Source organism: Bactrocera oleae, unplaced genomic scaffold (genome assembly GCF_042242935.1).
Source record: "Bactrocera oleae isolate idBacOlea1 unplaced genomic scaffold, idBacOlea1 ctg00000009.1, whole genome shotgun sequence".
In the NCBI taxonomy this organism is placed as follows: Eukaryota; Metazoa; Arthropoda; class Insecta; order Diptera; family Tephritidae; genus Bactrocera; species Bactrocera oleae.
The window spans coordinates 1,237,501-1,243,687 of record NW_027212752.1 but is presented as its reverse complement, the minus strand read 5'-3'; the positions used below and the strand labels follow the sequence as shown (position 1 = coordinate 1,243,687).

The following is a 6,187-nucleotide window of genomic DNA, read 5'->3' as shown; positions in this document are numbered from 1 at the left end:
GCAGCCACGAACCACTCCAATTTCAACACTTCCATTCATACTTACTAGAGAAGCTTTTCTCTCCGAAAAGTAACTCCGCCAAAGAGTAATTTCCGGACAGCCAAGCTCCTCCAGCCGCTGCAAAACTCTATCCCACCTTAAATAATCAAACGCTCCCTTGAAGTCAACAAATATGCCAAGGACATATTTGTTGACATTCTCCTTAACAACACTCTGAACATAAAACCAAGCATCTTCTGTACTGCGTCCTTCCCTGAACCCATACTGCCTATCCGACCATATACCCCGCGTTAGCTCCTGAAGCCGTTCCACCATAACTCTTTCCAATACTTTTCCAAGTACTGGAAGAAGACTGATGCCCCGATAAGAGCGAGGATCACTCCTGATCTTATCAGGAGACTTCAGGAGAGGTACAACCCTAGCAATTTTCCACTCGCGTGGAAAATAACCCTCCCACACGCACTTATCATAAATGGCCTCCAAGTATTCCGGAATGAACTTCCACAAGCTTTTACACATCTCTCCGTTCAAACCATCAAAACCTGGGGACCGTTTAGACCTGACCAGGCCAAAGGCATACCCCAACTCCCCATCATCTAATGGAGGGACAGGTACCTCCTGTGCTTGGGGTACCTGAACCTCCGCCCTGGGAAAGAACGCACCTAATAGAACCCCCGCACACTCTCTCCACGTAGATAACACAGTGTCACCTACGCAAAGAGAGGTGATATCATCTCTCTTACGACCCCTGCAGATCTTATAGATCTGACCCCAGGGGTCATCCCTATTTTCACTAACAAAATTTCTCCATTCATATTCTTTAACCCTAACTAACATATCTTTATATTCCCTAATTTCACAACAAAAATCATACCTAACCTGAGCTAACCTGTCTGAATTGGACCGTCGAGCGCGTTGAAACTTTCGCCTCAATCGCCTGACAGTCCTCCTCTTCAAGGTTAACTCACGCGTCCACCATTTTATTTTCCTAAGCTTAAAACTTTCACACTTCTTAAGTTCCCTATCATTAACAACCCACAATATCTCATAAAGACGAGCAATCTGCTCATCAACCCCCAAGCCCTCAAACTCACTAAGCGGTATTTCCAATACCGCTTCCCTAACACACCGTCCATATTGGTTCAAGTCAATACCAGAGGTACGCCATCGCCGCAACGGACTTACGAACTGTAAAGGGGGGGACTGAGAAGAAACCATAATTTGAATCAAATTATGATCACTCAATCCCCACCCTCCCTTAATTTCCCACCCAACACGAAACACTCTATTTGCTGCCTCGTTCATCAAAGTCACGTCAATGTCACTGACACCCCTAGGCCCATCAAAAGTATACCACTCGCTCGGCTCGTTTAGAATGTGAAGGTTTTTACCCACCACCCATTCACTTAATACCACTCCACGACTGTGACTTTGATATCCAGACGAATGCCGGGATACCTTACTAAACCACATCGAAGACGTAGCATTCGCGTCCAAGCCAAGTATAAGAGGACTACCACTCGCAAGTAGTAGTACCTTATCCATATAACTCAGATAAGGCTCTAAGGGCTCACCAAATTTACAATAGATACTAGCAACAAGTATTCTACCAAACCACCCCTCTACAGAAACACATACACCCAGTTGTGAGGAATCCACAACTACACAATCATAGTTGGGATCACTCACAACAATTGCAGCATTAGCCCTAACGTCCAAAAAGACCCTGAAACCACCCGGAAAACCTCGAACCACACCATTGGTGGCGTAGGGCTCCTGGAGTAAGGCAATGCCGCACCCCCCCTCAGTCATAAACCCCCCCAACTCGCACATTACGGCATACGACCCCTGACAGTTTAACTGAATAATCCCCCCCATCAGTGTCTGGCGAGGGCGCGCTCAACAATCCCACAATATATCGGGCAGACAGCCGACATCATAAAATGCCCAGCTGGCCTACCCTTGAATGCACAAGTAGATAGGGACAGAGGGAATCTCGTTAATCCATTCATGCGCGTCACTAATTAGATGACGAGGCATTTGGCTACCTTAAGAGAGTCATAGTTACTCCCGCCGTTTACCCGCGCTTACTTGAATTTCTTCACTTTGACATTCAGAGCACTGGGCAGAAATCACATTGTGTCAACACCCGTTAGGGCCATCACAATGCTTTGTTTTAATTAGACAGTCGGATTCCCCAAGTCCGTGCCAGTTCTGAATTGATTGTTAATTGATAATCGTTATAATTTAAAAAGTATCTATACAATAATAAATCCTTTAGAAATTTTAGCAAGAAAGTTCCACAATTGGCTACGTAACTACTATCCGGGGAACAAGAATCGAAATTCTCTATTTACCCAGAACGAGTACATAAACCATGGTATTGCTTCCCAATCAAGCCCGACTATCACAATCTTCAGAGCCAATCCTTATCCCGAAGTTACGGATCTAATTTGCCGACTTCCCTTACCTACATTATTCTATCGACTAGAGACTCTTCACCTTGGAGACCAGCTGCGGATATTGGTACGGCTTGTTGAGAAGTTTGCGTAACCCCACCATAAATTTTCAAGGTCCGAGGAGAAAATATCGACACAACAGTAAATGTCATGCTCTTCTAGTCAATCTATCATATCTCTCTTCGAAAGACTTCCATGGTAGTACGACTATAAAACAGAAAAGAAAACTCTTCCGATACCTCTCGACGGCTTCTTTATGGTCATTCCTGTTGCCAGGATGAGCACAAGGCCCATTTTTAATAACAAACGGATACTCAACAGGTTACGGAATTGGAACCGTATTCCCTTTCGTTCAAAATTATTCAAGTGTTTAATTACTATGGAATAAAAATTCATTCATTTCATTAAAACTTGAAAATTTTCGGCTTTCGCCTTGAACTTAGGACCGACTAAGTCGTGATCAACCACTGTTCACACGAAACCCTTCTCCACTTCAGTCCTCCAAGGTCTCATTCGATTAATTGCTACTACCACCAAGATCTGTACCAATAGCGGCTCCATGCAGGCTTACGCCAAACACTTCTAAGCACACCATTGTACCCTCCTACTCACTAAAGTTTCAAAATTTATAATCCAACCGAAATTGTATTATAAATCATGTACTTTAGCGGTAATGTATAGGTATACAACTTAAGCGCCATCCATTTTAAGGGCTAGTTGCTTCGGCAGGTGAGTTGTTACACACTCCTTAGCGGATTACGACTTCCATGTCCACCGTCCTGCTGTTTTAAGCAACCAACGCCTTTCATGGTATCTGCATGAGTTGTTAATTTAGGCACCGTAACATTACGTTTGGTTCATCCCACAGCGCCAGTTCTGCTTACCAAAAGTGGCCCACTGGGCACATTATATCATAACCTCAACCTTCATATCAAGAAAGGTGAGGTTCTTACCCATTTAAAGTTTGAGAATAGGTTAAGGTCGTTTCGACCCTAAGGCCTCTAATCATTCGCTTTACCAGATAAGATTATTTTACATAATTTTTAAATGCACCAGCTATCCTGAGGGAAACTTCGGAGGGAACCAGTTACTAGATGGTTCGATTGGTCTTTCGCCCCTATACTCAATTCTGACAATCGATTTGCACGTCAGAACTGTTTCGGTCTTCCATCAGGGTTTCCCCTGACTTCAACCTGATCAAGTATAGTTCACCATCTTTCGGGTCACAGCATATATGCTCAAGGTACGCTCCAGTTAGAGGTATAAATAATAATAAATTATCATTATACATAACTATATGGAACGCCCCGGGATTGAATTAATAATGTAATACATTAAAAATTAATCCCATTATTAATACAGTTAAGTTAATTTCGCCATTAGGTTTAATATAACCCAATGACTTGCACATATGTTAGACTCCTTGGTCCGTGTTTCAAGACGGGTCCCGAAGGTATCCTGAATCTTTCGCATTGTTAATCATATAAATGCATACAATTAATATTAAAATCAATGATAATAATATTATTGTAAAATTCAAAAGAATTTTAGCATTATATATAATAAAATCTATCAACACTTTATCAAATCATCAGTAATTATTCTATGTTAATAAGCTAAAAGCAAATTAATTTGAATAAACTTAAAAACCAATGATCTTTTGATAAATATTTTATTATGTTAATAGATTACAATGTCCTTATATGAAAAAAATGCACACTATTACTATAATATTTAAAATTAAATACTACAGTTATAATGATGAATTTTTCATAATGGATATTCAGGTTCATCGGGCTTAACCTCTAAGCAGTTTCACGTACTATTTAACTCTCTATTCAGAGTTCTTTTCAACTTTCCCTCACGGTACTTGTTTACTATCGGTCTCATGGTTATATTTAGTTTTAGATGGAGTTTACCACCCACTTAGTGCTGCACTATCAAGCAACACGACTCTTTGGAAATATCTTTCTAGTAATCATTAACGTTATACGGGCCTGGCACCCTCTATGGGTAAATGACCTCATTTAAGAAGGACTTAAATCGTTAATTTCTCTTACTAGATATTAAGATATTCCATACACTGCATCTCACATTTGCCATATAGACAAAGTGACTTAGTGCTGAACTATTTTCTTTTCGCTCGCCGCTACTAAGAAAATCCTTGTTAGTTTCTTTTCCTCCCCTCATTAATATGCTTAAATTCAGGGGGTAGTCCCATATGAGTTGAGGTTGTATAAAATATATTTTAGATTGATTTGTTTATTTTTATTTAATTTTTTTGCTATTTGCTATTTTAAAGAAATATATTTTTATATCTTGATTACTCAATATTATTCAATCTTTTCATCCCTTTTTAAAATTCATAATATAATAATTAATAAAATTAACAACATTATTCCTCCACATATCATATATTTTTTTTTATTATAAATTTTTCTCAATACAATAGAGTGAATTAATTCTAGAATAAAAATTTATTTTATGCTAGACATTCCTCTTATGTATTATTTAATATAATTTAAATAATGTTGAAAATTTTTTCTTTTATGGGAATACTAAGATTCTCATTTATCATAAATTTTCGTTCAAATATGAGGTATTCAAGAATATATTTTCTATATTTCTTTTTATGCTATTAATATTATGGATTGAAAAATACAATCCAATAATATGCCATATGCTTAAATTCTATTAATTGACTAAAAGAATAAGCAACTAATTTAGCATAGTCTTACAACCCTCAACCATATGTAGTCCAAGCAGCACTTTAAAATTAATTAAAGTACATAACAGCATGGACCGCAATATGCGTTCAAAATGTCGATGTTCATGTGTCCTGCAGTTCACACGATGACGCACAGTTTGCTGCGTTCTTCATCGACCCATGAGCCGAGTGATCCACCGCTTAGAGTGATAATTTTTTTGTATTTTTTTAATTCAAAGTCAAAGAATTTTAATTTATTGAAAGTATTAATAATTAATCAATAATAAATTTTTAATACAAAAGTTTATAACATCTTTCAATAAATTGAAATTTTAAACCCAAACATTTGCAGCTGCGCATGTCTTAGGTCAACAAAAACAGTAATACCTTTTATATATTATTTTCTTCTCTATTTGTGCGTTTTCTTTTTTTTAATTTTTCAACATGTTTTTAATCACAAATAGAAAATACCATAAAAAAAAGGTATTACACACGTTAATGTGAACAAGTTAACTTATCATTTATAATATTTTATATAAATATCACAATTAAATATTATTTTCTATATAAATAGTAAGTACAGCTATATGTTTAAAGGTTATTTTATTGCGTTCAAATACAATGTATGCGAAGTTCACAATATAATATATATTGTCATAATGCATTACAAGGAGTTAAAAAAAAAAAAAAAAAAACAGAAAAACATTCAAAACATTGTATAATTCAAAACATTTTGAATGAAAAGAACAAAAAGAAAACTTTTTTTTCTTTTTTATTCTTTTTTTTTATTTTGTTTTTATATAATTATTTTTTTTTTCTTTTCGGATAGGAACACAATAATGATCCTTCCGCAGGTTCACCTACGGAAACCTTGTTACGACTTTTACTTCCTCTAAATAATCAAGTTCGGTCAACTTTTGCGAAACAACCGTGAAACACAAGGCGTCACAGTGATCACGTCCGGAGACCTCACTAAATAATTCAATCGGTAGTAGCGACGGGCGGTGTCTACAAAGGGCAG

At 37.3% G+C, this 6,187-nt stretch overlaps 2 non-coding genes and 1 pseudogene across 2 annotated transcripts in view; all 3 read right to left on the bottom strand.

The window, feature by feature from the left end:
• Positions 1-1,942: 1,942 nt before the first annotated feature.
• On the bottom strand, positions 1,943-4,694 carry LOC138858470 (large subunit ribosomal RNA; annotated as a pseudogene).
• A 502-nt stretch (positions 4,695-5,196) lies between these two features.
• Positions 5,197-5,375, bottom strand: LOC138858504 (5.8S ribosomal RNA). Its single transcript, XR_011397603.1, has one exon. It is a non-coding gene; the product is annotated as a 5.8S ribosomal RNA (ribosomal RNA).
• A 628-nt stretch (positions 5,376-6,003) lies between these two features.
• Positions 6,004-6,187, bottom strand: part of LOC138858401 (small subunit ribosomal RNA) — a 1,980-nt gene continuing 1,796 nt past the window's right edge. The window contains exon 1 of the ribosomal RNA XR_011397536.1: positions 6,004-6,187. This exon is cut by the window's right edge and continues 1,796 nt beyond it. This is a non-coding gene — a ribosomal RNA (small subunit ribosomal RNA).